The sequence below is a fragment of the Balaenoptera borealis genome (genome assembly GCF_965194805.1).
Source record: "Balaenoptera borealis genome assembly, chromosome: 3".
NCBI classification, from domain to species: Eukaryota; Metazoa; Chordata; class Mammalia; order Artiodactyla; family Balaenopteridae; genus Balaenoptera; species Balaenoptera borealis.
The window spans coordinates 24,584,333-24,606,683 of record NC_138866.1 but is presented as its reverse complement, the minus strand read 5'-3'; the positions used below and the strand labels follow the sequence as shown (position 1 = coordinate 24,606,683).

Here is a 22,351-nt window from a genome sequence, read left to right as displayed (position 1 = left end):
ATTGTTTAGTGGAGGGAGACCACCTGCGTTAAAATCCTGGCTTAGCACTCTAGCTGTGTGACCCTGGGCAAGTGACTCAATGTCTCTGTGCCTGTGTCCTCACCTGTAAAATGGCGACAATGAAGTGCCCACTTCATTGGTAGTTGTGAGGATTAAGGTGTTTAGAACTTGGTTCGTGTAAAGTGCTTAATAAATGTTAACTGTTCTTATTATCTGTTGAAGAAATAAAATGTTTGAGTGCCTATTATATGCTAGACTTGGGATAGAACAGTAAACAATATGTTCTCTGTCCCAGTCCTCATGGAACTTACAGCCTAATGAAGAAGAGGGTGGAACTGCGAGGCAAGTGCTGTGAGAAGGGAAGCGTAGGATGCTGGGGGCGCCAGTGAGAGAGGGTCAGTGACATCTATGCTGAAACCTGAAGGATGAATAAGCATCCAGCTGGAAGGAGGGTCAGGGAGGAAAAAGGGCCCAGGTGGAAGGAGAAGAGCATGTGCAAAGGCCCCAGAGGTGAAAGCAATATGGTGTGCCTATCTGTTCGAATGCTTTCAGTAGCAAGTAATATAAAACCCAAAGAGAAGTGGTTTTAAAAATAAGAAAAATATTATGTCATTTCCAAGAATAAGAAGTCTAGATGTAAGCATTCCAGGGTTGGTTAATTCTGTGGCTCAAATATGGCTCCAATTCCTTTCTCTCATTCCACTCTACCATCCTTTGTGTCTTGGCTTATCCCGTTGGGTTGGCTTCTCCTCATGGTCTCAAGGTGATCCCAAGACGGTGTCACATGCAGACAGCCAAGTGCTTATTTTCGAGAGAGAGAAAGCTTCACAGAAGTGCAGGTTTTCCCCATAGGTTTTACTGGTCAGAATGGCATCACATGCCATTACTAGCAAGGGGAGTGGAATTACCTTGTTGGCTTGAACTGATCGAGGTTCATTCCCTAGGCCCGGGGCCAGCCTTCCATAAAGCTGTGGTTGCCTGATACTGAAACAAAATTGGGCTTTCCTTAAGAAAGAAGATGTAATGTGGGGTGCGAATGCTACTGAACAAGAGACTAACCGGAACCCCACAGTCCCCTTTGTGCTCTGAGCTGCACTGCTCATGTATCACCTAGCGGTAGCACCTTGAATCAAGGGAGACACTGCTAACCTGGAAGAATATCTTATTCCCCAGTGAGGGCATAAGAACACTCAGATGGTTATAACTGAGGGAAAGAAGGCAGTCTCTGCATTTCTCTTTGGACCACGGAAGATTAACAGGGCTTTTATTTGAGAGGATACATCCTTGCATTTTAGCAGACTTTTGTATACTTGCATTTTCCCTCTATTATCCAACCAATTTCTCTTACTAACTTGATGACATGGGTAGTTGAGGGTAACTATGTGTATGGGGAGGAGGGTAGGGTATAGGATGGGTAGAAGAGAAATGTAGTGGAATCATGAGATCTTGTAGGATTGCTGCTCCCTTGACGTAGAAATCTCTGCCACTCAGATGCTACTTGAATACTGCTATAGACAAGGAGCTCAGTATCTCACAAAGCCTCCTTTCTATTAGAAGTTTAATCTTCTATCCCTTTGTTCTCTAAGCTTCTAGAAAGAAAAGCTCCTTCATGTCTCATGATGCTCATCCTTCCTCTAGACATCTGTAGTCCCACCTGCAAGTACAGTTCACAAGTCCATTAACTCACTGGATCCACTGCCTAAACCCGAGAGTCCAGACTTGCTCCATTCGGTCACCAAGACTGGCTGAGTCCACTGTGGAAGGCATTCTACAGCCTTACCATCTGCTTATTTTAACTTACTTGGTCTAGATCTTCCCTGGTTTCAGGCTTGGAGCCCCACATGCCTCTTCAAATCTGCATTTCTGACCCTCAGCTTGTTTTGACCAGGCCACTATGACTCTAAGGTTTTCTACTCTGTTCTGCTACCTCCCCACTCTCAGGCCAGGGGAGTTCGTGTGCCTCCACTTCTCATTTAATCCCCTCTATTTAATGGAAGAGGATGGTGAGGGTACAGTGTGCATTTCACTCTGTTTCTCCTTTATCAGCCACGGTTCTGAACTGTGTTTCTTGCCTTCCCTGTCCTCAGAGCTCACTGAAGATGTCACTTTGAGCCAGGCCTGGCCCATGGAGCAGAGCTACTGTGGCTGGCCCACCCCAGTTTTCTGGTTTCACTCCATCCTCCACCTTTCTGTCTTGTTCCCTCAGTGACCAGTGACGTGCATTTCAGAGGAAGTGGGCCAGGGTGACAAGTACGGTCTGGTCCACAAAACAGAGCCAAGCTCCCACACACAGGCCCTGTGACCTGGGCCTGCTGCCTTGACTCACCAGACCCCAGAGATGAGGTAAAGTGCATCCTCTTACCCCGCGCTCTTTCCTGGAAACATCTGGCGTGTGGCATGTTGGTGTGGCATGGCAGTGTCACCTGCTAAGCCAGAGAGGAAAGAGCCCTCCTGTCACAGGCCAGCTTTGTGCCTTGTTTACAGCATATTTTCATCTCACTTTCACTTTTTTCTTTTTTTCCTCCATTTCTGAAATTTAAATATTTGATGTCAGTTCAGCTATTTTTATGACAATCCTCTTTCCCTTCCAGAAACAGAAAGTAAAAGAGATGCAAAACCCATTGGGGCATCTGTCTCCCACTTTTAATTTGTCCCTTCTGCTCTTGCATGACACGGCAGGGTGTTCTGTCCTAACCCCCTTTGCCAGCCCCTCACCATTATTTTCTCCCCTACCTGGGGTTCTCTGGTGCTCCCAGCTACCCCTATGTGGTCCTGCTGAGCTACAACTGAGGACAAGATTTCAGGGAGGATCCTGAGTCCTTTGAACTGGATAGATGAAAGGCCAGTCCTGTAGCATGAATTTTATATTCTGTCCGTTAATTCATTGTAGGCAACCCCATCTGATTACACAGTTTCCCTTAAATGAGAACTACCTCTAAATACTCCTCTTCAAGACCTAGGCTCTAAGGGAGGGAGACTGGATTAGAGGCCAGGATCTGGGTGTTCTGTCCCTGATTTTCTCTCCTGATTCAATAAGCTCTCTGTGCCCCATCTGGTCTACAGAGGGAAGTCTGTCTCTGACCCCCACCTTCCATGGAGGTTAGAGATTGTAAGGAAAGAACTCCATGCTCTCTAGTGGAAGGGAAGATGATGACTTTCAGTAAGATTATTTTGATTGCTACTGCTCTCCGGGAGCACATCTCTTCCTCTTTGCTCTTGTTTATTTATTTATTTATTTATTTATTTGGCTGCGTTGGGTCTTCGTTGCTGTGTTCAGGCTTTCTCTAGTTGCAGCGAGAGGGGCTACCCCTCGTTGCGGTGCACAGGCTCTAGAGCGCGGCCTTCAGTAGTTGTGCATGGCCTTAGCTGCTCCACAGCATGTGGGATCTTCCCGGACCAGGGCTCGAACCCGTGTCCCCTGCAATGGCAGACGGATTCTTAACCACTGCACCACCAGGGAAGTCCCTTTGCTCTTGTTTAGTAGAAGGTCATTTGCTTTCTTTTTCATTCGTCCACTTCTACTGTACTGCCTGTGTCTCCTGGGCCTATGTAAAGAAAAGCCAGAGTGTCCAAGCCCTGGCTGCCCCCCAGTCCCCAGCTGGGCTGAGCCAAGAGGAAGGTGTTGCACCTGCCGCTGGTGGGCCTTGCTTGCTTTCCTGTGGCTCAGTGGCCAGAGAAAGCTGAGGCCCTTTCCCCAGACAGCACCCTGCAGAAGGGCATACGGGCATACCTTGGAATTATCGTGGGTCAGATTCTAGACCACTGAGATAAAGCAAATATCGAAAAAAACATGAATTTTTCGGTCTCCCAGTGCATATAAAAGTTATGTTTACACTATATTGTAGTCTATGAAGTGTGCAATGACGTATGTCTAAAAAACAATGTACATACCTGAATTAGAAAACACTTTATTGCAGAAATGCTAACCGTCATCTGAACCTTCAATGAGTTGTAATTTTTTTGCAATAGTAACATCAAAGATCACTGGTCACAGATCATCATAACAAATATAATAATAATGAGAAAGTTTGAAATATTGTGAGAATTACCAAAATGTGACACAAAATGAGACATGAAGTGAGCAAAGGCTGTTGGAAAAATGGCGCCGATAGACTTGCTCCACGCAGGGCTGCCACAGCCTTCCATTTGTGAAGAACATAATATCTGCAAAGCACAATAAAACGTAGCATGTATCTTATGTTGAGATGGTATGTTCTGGTTTTAATGACATTTCATACAACCTGCCTTACCTTGTTTCATCCCCACCATAACCCTGTGAAACAGGAATAATAAGGAAGGACATGTAGTTTTCTTTTATAGAAAACATAATTGAGGTTCTGAGGGGTTAAATGATGTGCTCAGGTTAATGCCTCTCCTCAGCGGCTGAATCTGGCGAGATGCAGGACTTTCCACTCCAGTCCAGGCCTTTGTACACTGCATCCCACTGGCTAACGGGCCTGGAATCTCAGGAGCGGTCTCTCTGCGGCTCCCCCTTGTGCCTGGCACGGCTTGGCCTTCCTACATCCTCGGCTCCTGCGGCTCACCCAAGTTCCATGTCTCATATCATATCAAGCACTGAACTGCAGGCCGGGCAGGTGGTCTAGTGAGTAGACTACCAGGTGTTCGTGCAGGGGAGAAAGGCATGGGTTGTAGGGTGTGTGGGTGGGAGGAGGCTGAGGAACACATGTTCCATATTAATCTTTATTTCAATGAAGTTGTTTGAGTTCACGCTTTATTGTGGTGCTTTAAAATAATGTGTTTCTAATGGTGCCCCCGGGGGTAGCACTTGCACTTTTGAGATCCTATTGCTGGAGTGGCTCATGAGACCAACCACAATAATAGAAAACGAGGCACCCCCTGGTGCGCCATCTGAATTTATAATGGCAATTTCTATGATGCCCCGAGGCCAGCTCTGTTTGTACTTGAGAACATGTCAGAGCTCGGCACTGAGGAGGGCTCCTCCCTTCCTGCCCTGGTTTGAGCAGAGCCCCCTCTGTAAGGAAAGGTGCTCCTTCAGCCTCCTGTATCTGGCTGTCATCCTGGTCTCCAAGGAAAGGACCAGCCCTCCCCCCACTTTGGTTTTGGTGTGGGCAGAGAGGGTGATGGAGGGGGCGTGGTCTCCTGTCAGTCATGTCCCCCCTTCCTTCTCCTGCCTCTCCACCCTGTGTGCAAAGCAGAAAGGCCCTCTGGGGTCTCCTGTGCCTTCACCGTCAAAGCGGTGAAATATGAAATGACAACATAATGAAATGAACTTGGTCTCATTAAGATTCCAAATGGCCGTCTTTTTTTTTTTTTTTTTCCCGATTCGGCCAAAGACCCACACCATGGTGCAGATGGCAGAAGTGGGTCAGTGCTGCACGGGGTGAGGAGAGCGGCAGGAGAAGCCTGGACGAGGGGCCATCATGGTTCAGGCTGGGACAGCAGGCCCAGGGGCAGACCAGGGGACTTAGGAAGAGCTGAATCATCCCTCAGAATTTCTGGAGACAAGAACATAAGCTTTGGCTGGTGAGGCTGGAAACACACCCGCACAGCAAGCTTCCCTCAACCCAGGAGAGTGATCGGGGTGGGGTGGTTGCATGAAGGCAAGGGATCCCCACTTTCTTCTAAACACTTACTGATTGCCCTGCAGATGCTTGATGTGAGAAATGAGCGACAGCACCCCCTTCCCTTCAGCCAGTGAAAGTATAGCCTGAATTACAGAGTGCATGAGCAGTATTTGCACTCTGGTCATGCATTCTCCATGGGGCTGTGTAGATCATTTAGCCTTATGACAGAAGCCCACGGAGGGTCAGTGCTATTCATTCATCATCAGACGTTACTGACCTCCTACTGCCTGCCAGGTGCTGTGAGAGGCGCTGGAGGGTCGAAGCCAGAGGCAACATTGTCCCTGCCCTCAAAGACCATGGAATCCTCTGTGCGTGTCCTGGGATCACAACCTCATCTCCTTGCTTGCTTTTCTAGTGCAGAGAGCATCTTAGGTCAATTTGTCTGTGAGCCGCTCGCATTCGTGGAGGAGTCTTCAGTCACTGGACATTTACTCAGAGGCAAAGTCTAGCCCAGTGGTTCTCCCCTCTGGCTCCATGTTAGAATCACCTGGGCTGCTTTTTAAACATATTGATAGCTGGGCCCAGGGCTAGGGTTGACATTTAGTGTGTACATGCAGGCGTGGCGTCCTGCCAGCATCCATCTGACTGGCTGGGCTCATGCCTTACTGGTCAGTAGATATTTTGATCATTATTCCTACCCTACCCCAAACTAATAAAATAAAAATTTCTGGTGATGGAAGCTTGGTCATAGATAGGTTTTTGAAAAGCTTCCCAGGTGGTACTAATGTGCAGCTAGGGGTGGTTCTGGCAAGACCCATATGTGGTATGTACACCTTTAAGGCCTGAATGGCACCAAAGCCCCAGGAGTCAATGCTGGAGACAGTTGAACTCCAGCTCTAATGCTCCACCTGGGGTCCCTGGCTGTAAGGTGATGTCATCACCAAAGGGGGTCGCACAAAGTGGAGCTCCCACTTAGTACACGGTGAATGAAGGAAAAGCTTTCAGCTTTAGACTCTGAGAGGCTTTAGAAGAAGAAAAAGGCCCTATCCAGTCCCCTCTTTTTACATATGATGAAACAGTTTCAGATGCCTTCATGATTTCTGAGGGTGGATGTTTGACACCTGACCCAGGGTCCTGAGGCAGCCTGTTTGAGAATTATTTTTGCAGCTTGGGAATAAGAGACAAGGAAGCTGCAAGGATGAGCTTTTTAGCAAGTGCCTCAAGACAAGGACATTATCAGGCCAGAAGGAACTCTTAAATCTTTATAGTTTGGCTAAGGGTGTGAATTATTATATATATATATATATATATATATATAAAATTTCCCCCAACAAATTAGTTTTGCTGATGTGGGTTGCCTTTGCTGAGGCCAAGGAAAACCTGTTTCCAGTGGTGTGGCAGCTCTGAGAAGCCACTAAAAGAGGAAATCTCTGTAATTGCAGGTTGTTGACCTCTCTGGCTGGCACCCCAGGCTCTCCAGCTGGCATGGCTGGCTCCGTGGTGCCAATTCTCTCATGAATTCTTGACATCTTGACCTCACTTGACCCACCCTCACTTATCTCAGGTAGGCCTCTGTGTACCTACCTGCTGTCTCTCCTGTATTTCTTCGGTAGAGGACCTGACCTGTCTTGAGATGCCTGCTCTTGGAACCTGTCTCCCAGAACCAAGGATTCGGAAGACCTGGGCCTCCTACCTTTTCTTCCACTTCCCCAGTGGCCCTCTGCTGCCCCCACCTGCCACAAGTCCACACTAACCATCGAATCCTTGAGGGCAGCTCCACAGGGCTCAGGAACAAATTGTTTCTCTTATGTGCCAGGCATTGTCCTGGACATTGTCACTTATGCTACCTGGTTCAGTCATCAGAGTCCTGGGTTAAGTATGTTGCAGATGGGGAAAGTGAGGCTCAAGATAGGTAGGTCCCAGAACTCAAAGAAGTAGAGATAAGTTCAAACTCAGAGTTATGCTTCTTGCATTACATGTTGGCTGCTTCTTTAACTTCTTTGGTTCTGGCAGAAATAGTGGCTACTGGGGAAAAAAATGAGAAATGATCATGGAACAGTGGAAATTAACCACTAACTTTTTAGAAAGTCATTACAGTGAGACAAAATGATCATTCAGGATGCAGGACTGTTGCATCTATTAGAGCATGGTGTTACTTTTCCCTTCTCATCTCAACTGCCCTGCATGTTCCTCATCTTGTCAGAGGCAGGGAAGGTAGTATTCTTGTACTAACCCAGAAGACAGAGCCCACTTACAGCTCAAGACTCAGGGAGCAGATAAATGAAAATCAAAGGACACAGACTTCAGTGGGCTGAGCAAGATGGGAAGGGCATAATCCACCCATCAAGAGTCAGCCGAGAAATCTGAAAGGAATTGAGCAAGATATGGGGGTGGTACCTGAAGAAGCCAGTGATGGGAGGTGCATGGAGTGGGGAAACTGGAAAACAAAGCTCAGCGCCAGCATCTTCCAGAGGACATCAGGGATGAGGTAACTCCACCTGAGACTCGGCAACCTTCACTCTTTCCTCCCATGGTCAGACCCAATTCTAAGAGTGCTAGATGTGGACGATGCAGGTCCTGGGAACTGACCATTGCTCCTAGGTAGAAAGTTTATGAGAGAGGCAGTGGAGGCATTTCTCTGGCATCAAATTTATCAACATTCTTCCCGTGAGGATTTGAGGAGTGCCCTGCTCCTAATGGGAGTATGCTCCTACCTTTGTATAATGACACACAGAGTGAGGCTGAGTGTAAACAACTATACACACATGCTGCTGTGTCTAGTCATGTTCACATCCACACTCACACATACAGCTACTCCGGGCTGATACATTGGCACTTGGCACAGAGGTGCTTTGAAGGATCCAGGACCTGGGGTTCAGACGATAGTAGAGACCTGGTAGGAAATAGTATGAATTTTGGGGGGAAAGATAGGACTTGTAAAATCAGAGAGACCATAACTCTTAAAAGTCCAGAAGTTAAGTTCAGATAAGTCTGCTAGGGTAGGAAATATCAAGTAAGCACCTTGGGGTCAAAAGTAGTGTCCAGAATCTGACCATCAGTTGGAGAGATGTCACCAGTGGCACAAGTAAGAGCACTCTGATCTTAAGGCAAAGGCTCCATCCTGTTTATCGTTGGGGATTGTGGATGCAGCCCTAGCCAGGCACCCTAGAGACTTATGGTCAATTCTTCTTCCTCCCTCTCCTGATTGCTAAGCTGGTGGAAGAAAATCAGCACCTGGAAGGATTTGGCCATTTCCAAGTTATTGTACAAACGTCCAGCAAAAAGTGACTGAGGAAGATATTCTGGCTTGTGCTTTATATTGTTACATTTTTTTAAAAATCATTCATTTACTTAAAAATGTATTATGATATACCCATGATCAAGAAACTGCAATGTGCTGCCATGAATACAAAGATTTATAAAAAAACTCCTGCTCTCAAGGAGTTTACAATCTAGAGGGGGCGAGAAACATGCAAGCAAATAGCTCTAATGTGAGTTAAAAATAGCCTGTTGTGAAGACAGAGGTGAAGGAGTGAATAATAATTATGGGGGAGAGTTAGGGGTTAGTGTTGTGGAGGAGGTGGCCTTTGATCTGGGCCTTGAAGTGTGAATGTGATTTTAACTGGGTGGGGAGATGGAGAGGAGGAAGTAGGAGGGAATTTTGGGAGGAGAGAACAGCCTGAATAAAAACATGGAGGTGTAAAATTATGTAGCAAGTCTGAAGAAAGGCAATTAATGCAGTGTGGCTAGAATTTAGGGGGCTGCTGAGGAGACGAGACTGGAAATACTTAGTATGTCCAATTAAGGAGGATCCAGGTAATTATATAATCCTCTCACTTAAACTGGCTAGTGGGTAAGGGACCTAGCGGGTCCAGGTCTAGATATAATACATTATTTAAAGCACACACAGTTGCTTCAACACATTTTGCCTTCCCTCTACCCCTTGCAGCCATACAATCCTATTCTTTGTGAGAGTTTGTATACCTTTTTTGTGCTTGTAAGCTCACACCCTATCTCCTTACCTATATACTCTCAGACCTTCTTAACAACTGCATTCTCCCACCTGACCTCCAGTGTGTATACCTCCTCACACCAGGGGAGTGGAGCAAGCAGGGGGCCAGGTGACCATTAAATAAACATCATTGAACTTGGTAGGAGGAAGCAGAAATGCATTGCAAATCAGGTGCAAAGTGGTGCATTCTGCAAGTTGGCTAGAATAATTTCAGACCCCGGACCTCCTGCTGAAGTGAAAAATGACATTTATAGGAGGGAAGTTTAGAATTAATCCTCCAAAATGATAGTAAAGTGAATTCTTTCCTGGCTCTGCTGTGACTGTTCTTCCTCCCATTTCTGTCACTCCTTATTATTGTAATGAGTTCTACTCTCCAAAGTGGATAAAGTCACCATTCAGATAAGATCAGTTTCGTCTGGTGCAGCCACGTTGATCTGATCACAGTTTGGACTGCAGGCTTTGAATTCACCTTGGGCATTTAACTTTGGGGGGGTAGGGGAAAGGGAAATAAAAATGCCGATCTGGCACAAAGTAGCTGCAATCATTAGTTTGCTGTCTTCAGGCCTGCTCTGAGCCGTACCTCAGGATAGCAGATTCTCTGGCTATTTCTTGGACTTTGGGACACTTTTTACCCCAGTCACCTTTTGCCCCATTCCAATATTTGAATCGCAGTGGAGGCGGTTTCACTAGGAATCATCAGTCTGCAATTCTTGGTGGAGTTCTCAGTGATTGTGAAAGATGTCAAGTCCCGCACACCGGCTGAGCAGCATGGGAGCTCTCCGTGGTCCTGAGAAAACTGAGGCTGCTCTGCCGAACGGGAAGCTGTTGGGAGCTCTCCATGATTCTGCAAGCAATACACTTCTGTAGGGAATTTGAGGGGAAATTGTCCACAAACTACTCTAATAATGATGGCCCCACAGGAGAGTTGAGATAAAACCAGAGTAGCAAGCTGCTGAGGACTTGCTGAATGAATGTCCGCCCTAAAAACTAACGACCACTTTCACATTTGCTCTTATTCTGTGATGCCAACTGATTGTTTTAGAATGCTTCATTTATTTAGTTTTCTTCCTAGTGGTGAGGGAAAAAAGCAGATGCTTATATTAATTATAGGGTGTATATTATTGTCCACCTGAAGCACAAACATAATGAAAAAGAGCCACAATTCATTTATTCCACAAATATTTTGGGTGCACTTTTGATATGCTAGACAATATGCTAGATGCTAAGCCTTGGACAAGCTTATAGCTCGCACAGGAATTAGATGGGCTGTGACTCTGGGAAGGCTGCCCTTTTCCCCTAACAAGTACTGTTACCTGGTGACTGACCAGTCTGGACTTCAGTTCATGGTTCTAGCCAAGAAGAGACCTGGGGAAAAGTCATGGAAATGCGTGGGCTCCTTTTGTGACTCCTGTGAACCACTGTGTGACTTGAGTGGGTTCTAAAGGAATCAGAGGCCTCTACAATTCTATATGAACTAAATCTCCATCTCTGACTCTGTAAAGAGAAAGAGTCTCTTTAGGCTTGAATCAGCTTCCTGCTGGGATCAGGATCCCTCAGTGTGCACAGGGGTCTCTGCACTGATTGCCCTGAGGAGTGTGCTGTGAGAATGCCTGATGCTGATGTGTGCATGCGTGTTCATTAAGGGATGCACCTGGCAACATGATGGTAATACTTATACAGCACATGCTATATTCTGTCATTTGTTATGAGCGCTTTACATATATTAAATGATTTAATTATCATAACAACCTTTTGAGGTAGGTACCGTTATTATAACTATTTTATAGATCAGAAAAATGAAGCACAGAGAGGTTATATAACTTGCCAAAGACCACACAGCTGGTAAATTGCAGAGCCAGGATTCGATACCAGGTAGTCTGCTTCTAGAGTCGATTCTCTTAACCACTGTGCTATAAAAACCTGAAGCTTACAAATTCCTGGGAAGTGGTTACATGTTCCCTGAGGTAAGAAGAATATTCGGATGGCTTGATTCTCCCCTGCTCTCATGTCCTTTGTATAACAAACGTCTCTCACCTCATTTTATAGACTGACTTCTAAGAATGATGCACCTTAATGCTATTTCTGAAATTTTACTTACCTTTTAGCTGGAATTTTACCAAGTAATATTTGTCCTATCATCCTGAAAAAAAGTATTCATTCATGATGGGATACTTCCTATTAGTCAAGATTTAAGTCAAAAAAACCGTTTTTTTCAGAAAAGCCTTTTAGACCATGCAGTCTAAAACTGTTCTTCTTTCCCCTAGCTGCTTTTATAAAATTCTATGATTTTGTTTTCTTCATAGTAGTTATCACTCTTTGAAAGTATCTCATGTGTTCATGTGCTCTATTATTTTCTATTCCTTATCCCTACTAGAATATAAGGTACATGAGGACAGAAGATTTGTTTGTCTTGTTTACTACTGTATTCTCTCTACTTGGAATATGATATGGTTAGTAAATGAATCTAGGCCCAAGAATAATTTGGTAAACTCTTGGAGGAAAATCCAGAGAGAGGGAGAGAGTTAATAAAGTCCTCTGGATTAGGAGAGATTTGCAAGTTTAAAAAGAAGTTTAAAAAGGGAAAAAAGTCAACATATAGCTTAAAAAAGAGACCTAGTGGAAGAGACCACTTCCAATCAGCAAGGGTCACCAGCTCTTGGGAGCCAAAGCAAAGAGGTTTAGGTAGTGGTATTTGTAAGCCTGGTATGTCTTACCTTCCAGCAGAGCTAGTCTGCATGTCAATTCAACCTAGAGATTGATGTGAAGGAAGATGGGGTGTGATTTAGGAGAGTGAGGAAGTTAGCTTGAACCATAAGCATGTCATCATTTTTCCTTGACTTTTCCAGGAAGTAAAGGGGCATCTTGTCTTTTTCCCCCCTAGGTGTCTACCGTAGAGATCTTGCCCATCCTCAGCAACATGGTCTGCATGTGCTTCAGGCCTAAGCAGTAATACTAAGAGGGTGTGGGGATCATCAGCTTTTGAAGTGATTCACACTTGTTACATGAATTAGAAGACAAACTAGAGATAAGGTGATGGGGCATGGAAGAGCAAAACGGAGAGTTAATCTTCGAAAACTAAAAATGTGAGGCTATTGGCATATTTGGATGCTTCAGAGGTGATTTATCCATGTTTGGTTGATTTTCTAGACTTTTAATTTTCTTTCCAGTGTTTGGCATTGATAGTGCCAACTTATTACCAGAGGCTGCAAAGAAGAGAGAAGACTTGAACCAGTTAATTCAGAGTTTAGAAGCAGATGCATCAGAGCATTTGGTGGGGGAAGAGGTTGATTCCCTGGTCCCCATAGTTACATGCCAGATTTTCACACTTTGAGATTTTCTTAGTCAACAATTGGCCTAAAATCTATTTTCACCTCCAGTGTGAATAGGGCATTAATCACTGAAATCTGTTTCTCACAGTTACGCTTCACACAGGGCTCTGGTTTGCTTCCAGAGTGACCTTTGGTATAAAACTTTTGTTTGCTAATGCCTGTATTTGCCACATGTCCAATGGGCGGTGAAGAATGGGGAGGGTGGGAAGGGTTTCTCAAGGAGTTGTAGACAGGGAAAGGGAACATCAGAGAACAAGAGAACTACTGATTAGAAAGGAGAGAAAGAAAGTAGGGAACTGAAACTAATCTCCATTTAAATGAGGGACGCGGCGTTGGACCCTTTTGGTGGATACCTTTGGGGGTGCAGAGAGGAAGAGGGAAGTGTGCAGGTGTGGAAGCCAGAATGCTCTAGATCTGAATTGCTTCCCCGAACCTCTTGCCCCAGCCTTATAGAACTCTTCCAAGTATTAAACGAGATAATATATGTGAAATGTCCAGCACAGAATAGATGTTAAACAAGTGGAAATCATTCTGGGCTTCATAAGTGCCCAAACTTTAAAAAAAAATTCATTTATCACGTATTTATTGAGAACTTTTAAATGCTATGTATGGTTACATATATGTGATCACTGCCCTCCTGTCTAGCGAGTAAAGGAGCAGTAGTCATCTTTAGGAATATTTCTTAGTGACTTAGTACTATCACTCTGCATTTACCTAACCCCTAGTGTGTACCCAGCCCTTAACTGCTTTGTAGGAAGGGAGTATACTAGTAGGAAGAGGGGCAAGTGGGCTTATGTGATGGTGTTCAAGAATATGGGAGACCAGGTTGGCGTAGAAGAACAGCAGAAAGAAAGAACCTCATTTATTTATTCAGCAGACATATATAGCCTAGCAGCAAAATCTTAGCCCAAGTAATGGGCTCTGATGGAATTTCTAGGTTAGTGGGGGCTTGGCATGAGAGAGGGCGAGGAAATAGGAGATGGTAAGCATGCAAGCTCATGAAGTTGTGGGCTGAGGAGGTGAAAGAATGAGTGGATGAAGACTTTGGAAAGGGAAGAAAAAAAGGAAATACAATTTGCAAGGAGAGTGGCCCAAGTAGTGGGTTAGGAAACCAAGCAAAGTGCTGGGGGTGGCTGAGTGGTATCAGGAAAGCAGATGGTGATCCTTGAGAAGGAGGGTGCAGATGGCATTGATGGTGAGGAGGCAGCGTGGGGTGAAGAACAGTCCCAGCTTGGCCACCCCAGGAGGGGAGAAGCTGGAAGACAACTCCCCACGCTGGGTGAGCTCTGTGACTCATCTGGCCCCCAGTGCGGCATCTGAAAGGGGTACCAGGAGGAAGGATGTGGGAGGCTGTGTGATTCTTTGTGTTGGGCCTTGGGGGTTAAACATGAACCTCAAACACCCAGGAGCTCCTCGTGAGGAAAGAAAGTTCTCCTTCTAAGAAAAGAACACAAGCACCCTATTATATTCAAATCCAGTCTCCCAGGTTAAGTTTCGACTGTCTGTTTGATCTTGGGCAAGTAATTTGATTGCTCTTGGACATGGCTTTCTCATCTGTAAAATAAAAACGTTGGGTTAGGTAATACTTAAAATACTTTTAAGCTCTAAATTCTATGATTCTGAGAAATAGATGAAGGTCTAGACTGCAGAGGACAGAGCAGACTTATTAGTCTATTACTGCTAGAGTTGTGTGTGAAGGGTAACTGTTAGAAACAATGATCAAATCCCTATGCACACTGGTGCTGAAGATAAATTTTAAGCAATTTTTGCTCAAGATGTTACAAGAAGGAGGATTTTGGCTTAATGTAATAACGTTTTTAAATATTGGAGTCATCCAATGATGAGTTGGGTTGCTTTGTGTGGTAGTGAGCTCCCTGCTGCAGGAAGTGATCAATATCAGGTTGAATGATGATGTTTTGGGGGCTGCTATAAAAGGAACTCCTCCCCCTGCACCCACCTTTACAAAACATCATGAAACATTATGCTTTCCTGCAGACTGGTTGAGCATGTGATTAAATGGTAAAAGGTGGTGAATCCCAACTAGTATTTCTCAGAACATGATGTCATTCATATTAACAGGTCTCCTGTGTGGAAAAAAGGGTTTTGTGGTAAAATAACTTTGGAGAACATCATATTAAACAATGTTAAGCAAGTTTCTCTTCTGCAAGACTTCTCAGAGACTTAAATATATTAGTGTGATTATGGATTTTCTGATCATATTTGACAATAGAGTCTTTCAGAGTATCTGATAGGTATAGTGACCTACTGAACCTACTTGGAGAAATGTTGCTTTAAGCTGTTGTTTTATGTTCTAGGTCCTTTGCCCCTAGAAAGAAAGCATCAGAAATTCTCTGCTGTCCTCGGCTAGGTCTGATGATGAAGCCCAACTTGGGACTTAAAGCCCTCGGGGAGGGGCTGGAACTCTGGATGATACTGTTAGACTGATTCGGCTGGTGACCTTAGATGAGTCCTTCCTTGTACCTCAGTTTCCTCATAAGTAAATGGGGAGAAATATGTTGAATCCAATCCTTTTTAGGGTTGAGGTGTCATGACAGAGCCCAAGGTAACACCCATGACATTGGAGTTTGAGTTTGAATCACCTGGGCATCTTCTTGAAGTGCAGATTCTGATTCAGCAGGTCTGCTGGGCTGGGAGCGGGGGGTAGGAGCTGCAAGTCTGCATTGCTGACCCACTCAGAGACAATGCTGGTGCAGCTGTGGTCACACTGAGAGTAGTGAAGGTCCAGGAAGCCACACAGTCTGGACCATATCAGGAGTATCTCCTCGTATGGAGCAGCTCAAGCGTTCTGGTGCCACCACTTTTCCTGGAGATCTGGTCTGTGTTTTCAAAAGGTATTATTCCCATGCAGAAGTAAGCCAGGCACCTCTCTTGTGTCCCTGTGGAGGGTTTGCCTTGGGCCCCTCCGAAGGGAATCCCTCTTCCTCGTCAGCTTCCCCACCCCCTACTGCCTACAGCTCCACAGTCGGTTAAGCTATTTTTTGAGTTTGAGTTAAAACCATTTCAGACATATTTTTAACTGCGGCCTGTTTGAAAAGCTGTTAGCATTTGGCAATCATTCCATCTTCAGCTTGAATCCTGGGGAGGGTGTTTTTTCTTTTTTTTTTTTTTTTCCTCCACAACCGGGCAAAAGTATATCATTTAAAAATAGTTCTAGTGCGTGGGTCCGAGAGAATGGCTGCTGGGGATGGGAATGGAGATGGGGCGTGCTTTGGACTCCACAAGACCATCACTGTTGGTGCTGCCTTTCCTGCCTGCACCCAGGCTGAGCTGGCTTTATAGTGTGAAGGGGTAGGGATGATATGAGGGCCGTCCAGCAGAGGGAGAGGGAGAGATGTTGGGAAGCAGGGACTGGGGAGGGACACAGGGCAAATGGCACCGGAACTGGGGCTGACTGAACCTCCAGGAATGACAGCAGAATGGATATCTTTCCTGCCCATGATCCTGAGATTTTCTAGAACCAGCACATGACCATTGCCATTGTTAGGAAGCTTTTATTAAGGGCATCCTGGGAAGTAGTGCCCATGGGAAGTTGTTTTATTTTTTATTAAGTAACACACATAGCCTCTACACTGTGAATACCACTGTTTGAGTACTTTAAAAATATTAGCTCACTTAATCCTCCTAATAACTCTCTGAGGTAGGTCCTATTGTGATCCCCATTACATAGAAGGGGAAACTGAGGTGCAGAATGGTCAAGCAACTCGCCCAAGGTCCTGTGGCTTGTGGGCTGTAGAGCTGGATTCCAGCCTGCGCGGTCTGGAGCTGGAGTTCACGCCCTTTGCCACTACACTATGCAGAGATGCAAGTCCTGCTCTCTCGGCACTCGATCTGAAAGTGGCCTGTGCCAGCTGTCTGCTCTTACCTAGCTGGTGGGAGGAATGAAGTTTAAAACAGACAAGAACTTCTGTCATAAATGGAGCAAATGATGATTTTTTTTAAAGCAACCATCAAGTATTAATAGGTAACTCCCTGCCGCTCAAACATTCAAACCCATTAAACACTCCAAATATATCTGGACCATATTAAAATGTGATCCCCAAGCAGGAAATTCTAGAATTGCTCTGAAAATTATCAGCGTGGGAGGAAATAGTTTCCTTCTAGTGTTTTTCTTGTAAAGTTTTTTGGTGAGATATTCTCGCATCATCAGTCTAGTCAAGTTGCTTGCTCCTGGGTGCTCAGGGGAAGAAGGATGGCGCAGGGATGCCATTCCATGTCCTAGCCAGGATCTCCCCGAGGCTGGAAACGGCAGTCCTGTCCCAAAGGCTGGTTCCTCTCAGCTGGCAATGGCTGCTGAATTCAGGGAGATGGCTGAGAGGCTTCTACTGCTGCAAGCGCCTGAGAATATTTTATTTCCATGGAATAAGCAGGAAAAGAAAATGAGGGTAGAGGGTTCCCCACTGGAGTTGGAAGTTAAAGACTTTTTGCCTTCCTGGGAGCTAGCCTTTCCTGCAGCCTCTTTGGGGGTGGGGGGTGGGGGGTGGGGGAGTGGCTGATACCCTAGTGGAAGGAATGCCTGGAATTAGAAACATTCCCTGGGAACTAACCCCCTCAAGGCCTGAGTGCTTAGGCTTCCCTTTGGGCTTATATCCTCGCGCGCCTGTAAATCTCACATCCACGTGTTCTCCTTCCGTCCTGTGACGAACAGCTCTCTGGATTAGGCGCCGCTTGCAGAATTTGGGGAGTGGTGCTCTTGACTCCCCCTGACTCACTGCTGGCCCTGTGTCCTCTTGCTGGACTGCAGGTTTAACTCTTTCTGTATAAGTTCTCTCCCTGGAGATGCCAGGCCCCTCTGTGTTACTGTCTACACTGCACAGTGCATGTCTAATCATACTAATTAATAAGCAGTCACTTATTAATAACACTGGAAACACCGTCACGTGGGTGATGGAATGTCAGACTCCAGGAGGCAGCAATGCAGCCCAGCTCTTGTGGGAGGAGAGGAGAGAACAGGGTAAGGGATATTCGAAAGCGGCGTTGGATGAACCGCTTTGAGCCAATAGCATTTGAGGCTGAATTTGAAATCTGCTCAGGAGCAAGGCAAGCGGGGATCTGAGACCTTGACTCAACTGCAGTGCTGGCTGGGGATTAGCAGAACTGTCTAATGCCCAATTTTTGTGACTTGGTCTTGGCTTGACAAGCCTTTGATATTCCCAGGGTTTGTTAGGGTAGGGCAGTGGGAACTCAGAAAGGGAGGACGGTACGTATACCTATTTAATGGATGAAGAAACTGAGGCCATTGACCATTATCATTGTTTTCCAGAGATTATTGAGACAATCAGTAAGTAAAAGAAAGAACCTGTGTAATGAAGGCAAAAAACTCCCACAGCAACCTGAAATTCACATACCAAGAGTCATTAGGGCAACAGAAAGGTATATGTTAAGTCTTTTATCTATAACCCTGATTTTCTAGGCATAGTCTTGTTTATAAATATGCAATTGCATATATTTCGATAAATAACATAAAGCCAACTTGCTGTGAAGATTAAACGAGATAACGCATGCCAAGTGCTTACCTTAGTACCAGGCAGGTGAAAATAATGCTAATGATCAGGGCTGATAGCTGGTATGTCCTGTTAGGATCAAACCATTTGCTTATGGCCAGCCTCCAGTCTGATTGGCTGCTGCCATGCCACCTCAGATATTAAATATTTTAAATCCCACTCTGATAATGATAACTGATACTCCATTGTGGACCTTCCAAGTGCCATTTACTATCACAGGTGCTTTCGATATAATTGTCACAGGAAATGTTTGAGGATGGTATCGTTATCATTCCCACTTCACAGATGAGAAAGCTGAGACTTGAAATGTTAGTAACTTGGCCAAGGTCTCATGGCCAGCAAATGGTGCAGCTGGGATTTGAACCTAGATGTGCTCTTTGCAGAGCCTTGGGATCTTAACTAGGATGCTACCAAGTGGAGGCCCAGACTTGTGGTGGTGTTTGTTATTATTATTGTCATTCTCATCATTATATCAACTTGACTTTTTTCCCCAGAATGTCATGGACAACTTATTCTTTTGATTGGTAATAAAATTGTTCCTTGTTCCATTCTGAAAGCATTGGTCTGGCGCATTTGAGAAAAATTGGAAGAGTCCCTGTCCCATTTTGTTTTCCTCCTGAACTGAGCGAAGGCAGCAGCCTCACAGCCAAGTGAAGAAGATAGGTCCACCAGGGAACCTTCTAACCTAATGGGCTCTGATTGTGGTCCTCGCAGCTCAGGACAGAGGTGAGAGCAGTGAAAGGCCAGGGTCTCTGAAGGCTTCAGTTACCTCCATTGAGTCTTTCTTTAGAAAAATCAGTACCGTTGCCGGTGTGGCACCATCATTTGGGCAGACACCTGATATTGCTTTATGCTTATGGTTGCATGACATGTCTGATTGTCTTTATTGTTGTCCATCTCTGCTCTTTTGTACGTATCCATCCTCATAAATCCAGAGCTATCTGAGGGAATGCTGGATCACTGAGAATGAGTGGAGTGGTAGTTAGCTAAAATGCTGTAGAGGAGTGGGATAAAATGAGCCCAAAGATTTCATAATAAAAGGCAGACTAAAAGGATACACCAGAGTAATTGAAAGATAAATAACACTTGAGAAGCCCAAGAAACTACTAAATGGAATAAAGTGATAATGACAAGTATATTCAAAGTATACAAGGTAAAGTAGGTAAAAAGCAAAAGGACTAAAAACAAGTAAATGATAGTACCTAAGATGTCATAGTAAGCTAAAATATTAAAAAATTAAATGATGAAATAAGGGAATGCTAACTATAGGGGGCAGTCCAAAGTTAATAATCCCATGCAGGGGCAAAGGCAGACCCTTGGGCCAAGGTAGTGGACATTTGTTAAACATTTCGGTGGGGCAGGTGTTCTGCATGTATTTTATCATTTAATTCTCGAAACAATCCTATGAAGTAAGTACAGGCATTATCTCCATTTTGTAGGTGAAGACACTGAGACTTGGAGAGGGAAAAAATTATTCACATCACACGAAATTTGGGTGGTCAAGTTGGGATTGGAATCCAGGTACGTGTTTTAACCCTAGGTCGTCCTGTAGACATGCAGTGGACTTCTTGAGGGAATGTCCTTCCAAAGCTGGTGTTTGCTGGAGGAGTCCCATGGGAGGTGACATCTGCAGGGCAGTGAGTCCTCAGACTCTCCCTTTGGGCTTATACCCTCATATTCCCCAGAGGGGCCCCTTAGGTCTCTTCCTGCTGTTTCCAAAGGTGAGTCTATAGCTGCCCTGGCTAGTTCCAATGTCCTGCTGGATCATGGTGATGATCCTTTACATTGTTCTTCCCACAGGAGCTCTAGACAGCTTGCCCAATCCCATGCACTGTGTCCTCTGAAATTCCCTCCCACATTCTGAAAACAAATAAGGTACATGGACTTCAAGGAAGGCCAGGTAAGGAGGATATAGATCAGGAGACGCGGCATTTCAGGTCTAGCATAAACTGGTGAAAGTTGAGGTGTCATACATGAAATTAATCGATTATGTGCTGGGTACCATTGAGGTATTGAAGACTGGGGACCCAAAGAAACATAAGGAAGTGAGATTATTATCTGAAAGGTAAAACAGACGGAAATGCAGACTGGTAATGCTGGAATTGCATGTGTCCATTTAAGCCCAGCCCAAATGCCACTTTAGTCTACCAAGCTTGCCTTTATACCCCCAAATCTCCAAAAAAAATTTTATCATCTGCTTCTTGACAATCCCATAGAGCTTCCTCTACATTGCTTTCATGACTGTTATTTTTCCCTTGCTTTATAGGAACACACCTCTGTCTTCCACCAAAGCATAGAAGACTCCTTGGGGCAGGAAAGTTGACCTACTTGTTTGGTTTCCTGTGAGAATAATGCTGCGTACACATGCTATCAAGTTTGCTAGGATGGTTGGAAGAATGTCCGGTAAAGGGCAGAAATATAAGGACTACTACCCTCCCTGAAAAGGAGGCAATATAACGTGAGGCTGAGCAGGCAGGCTCTGGAGTTGGATACACATGAGTTCAACTTCATTTTGGTTATTTCCTGCTGTGTGACCTTAGGGGACCCTCCATAAAGCTTTGATTTCCTCAACTGTAAAATGGACCTCAGTGGTCTACAGGCAGCAACCTCACTGGACTGAATGACCTGACCCATGTGCGGGCACGTGGTGAGCGGTCAACAGCTGTTAGCGGCTTGTCCTGCCATTGGTGCTGGCCGGAGGAAGGACCATGTGCCATGCAGCCCTTAGAAAGGGGAGGCAGGAGAAGAAAGGGGCAGGGCTGTTTATCCCACTGTGAGGCACCAGGGCCTGACGATGAACAGAACCTTGTGTTTGGTGCCACCGACAGTCATCCCTTGTTTAGGCTTGACTGGGGAAATGTTTTCACAAACGTGGACTACTTTGGCAAAACTGGTGATGGACTTTGAAGGGTTTGGGTGTGCAGTGGCAACGCCTAGGCCCCGAGCTCAGGGTGCGAGCCACAGAAGGGAACCATGCTCCTGGTCCACCACAGAGCCTGCTTCCTGCCTCTGTCTGTTTTAGCTCTCAGCCCCCGAGGATAGGGTGGGCTGTGCCTCTGTCTGCCTTCCCTGCCAGGGGCCTTGGAGGGGAAGCCCCATCTGTCACCTTCATTTGTGTCCCCAGTCCCCCGCACTATGTCTTGTCTTAAGCAGGCATTCAGAGGGCTTGCAGAGGAATGGCTTTGTGTCCTAGTTACGGCCTCCACCAGATGCACAGGGCTTGCCCTAATTTTGTGAGGAGGAGCGACTGCTCGGGGAAACTGAGGCACACTGGTAGGTCAGGGTCCTCTCTACTCCCTCATTCTGCAGTGAGACACATGCATCTTCCCCAGTGAGGAAGTGGCTTAGTCTACTGAAGCTGTAAATGAGGATTTTGTCTTTAATTCCTGCTCCAGTTCCAGCGAAGAACCTTCCTAGGCTGGGATGAGGGGAGAAATGAGCTCCTGACACTGCCTCTTAGTCGCAGGGGGCTGCAGGGTGCCCCTCCCTGATGCTATCTTCTCAGCTGTTGGAAAAACAGTCAGGGAGGAGGTGAAGCCCTGAGCCAGGCAGCCCGGCTGTCTCTTTAAATGCCGGGGTCTGTGTGGGAGAGGGAGGGGCCGGCTCTGGAGTGCGTGAAATTCCTGGGCTCCTCCGGCAGTCTCAGGCTTAGAGCTCAGCCCTACACATCTCCTCTTGCGTGCAACTCACTGAGAGGGAGAAGGAGTGTGTCCTCCCCTCTCGAAGCCGCCAGCATCTCGAGCCACCAAGGACCTGCTTTTCGCACCTCCAACACCCCCTCCCTTCTTCCCCGCCACTCCCTCCCAGAGAGAAAGAAAAAGAAAAGGAGACAGAAAGATTCCGGCATCTGAACCTCCCCAAAGAGGAAACATACCCAGCAAACTCAGTTGATTAAACATCAAACAAACAAACAGACCCCAAATCTTCTGTTCAACTGGAAAG

General features: G+C 45.7%; 1 protein-coding gene across 17 annotated transcripts in view; it reads left to right on the top strand.

The window, feature by feature from the left end:
- NRXN3 (neurexin 3) overlaps positions 1–22,351 on the top strand; it is a 1,723,243-nt gene that overhangs the window by 22,418 nt on the left and 1,678,474 nt on the right. For all 17 annotated transcript variants that reach the window (XR_014242461.1, XR_014242462.1, XR_014242463.1 and 14 more), the window contains exon 1: positions 1–22,351. This exon is cut by the window's left edge. The gene's annotated coding sequence lies outside the window, so the exon portion shown is untranslated.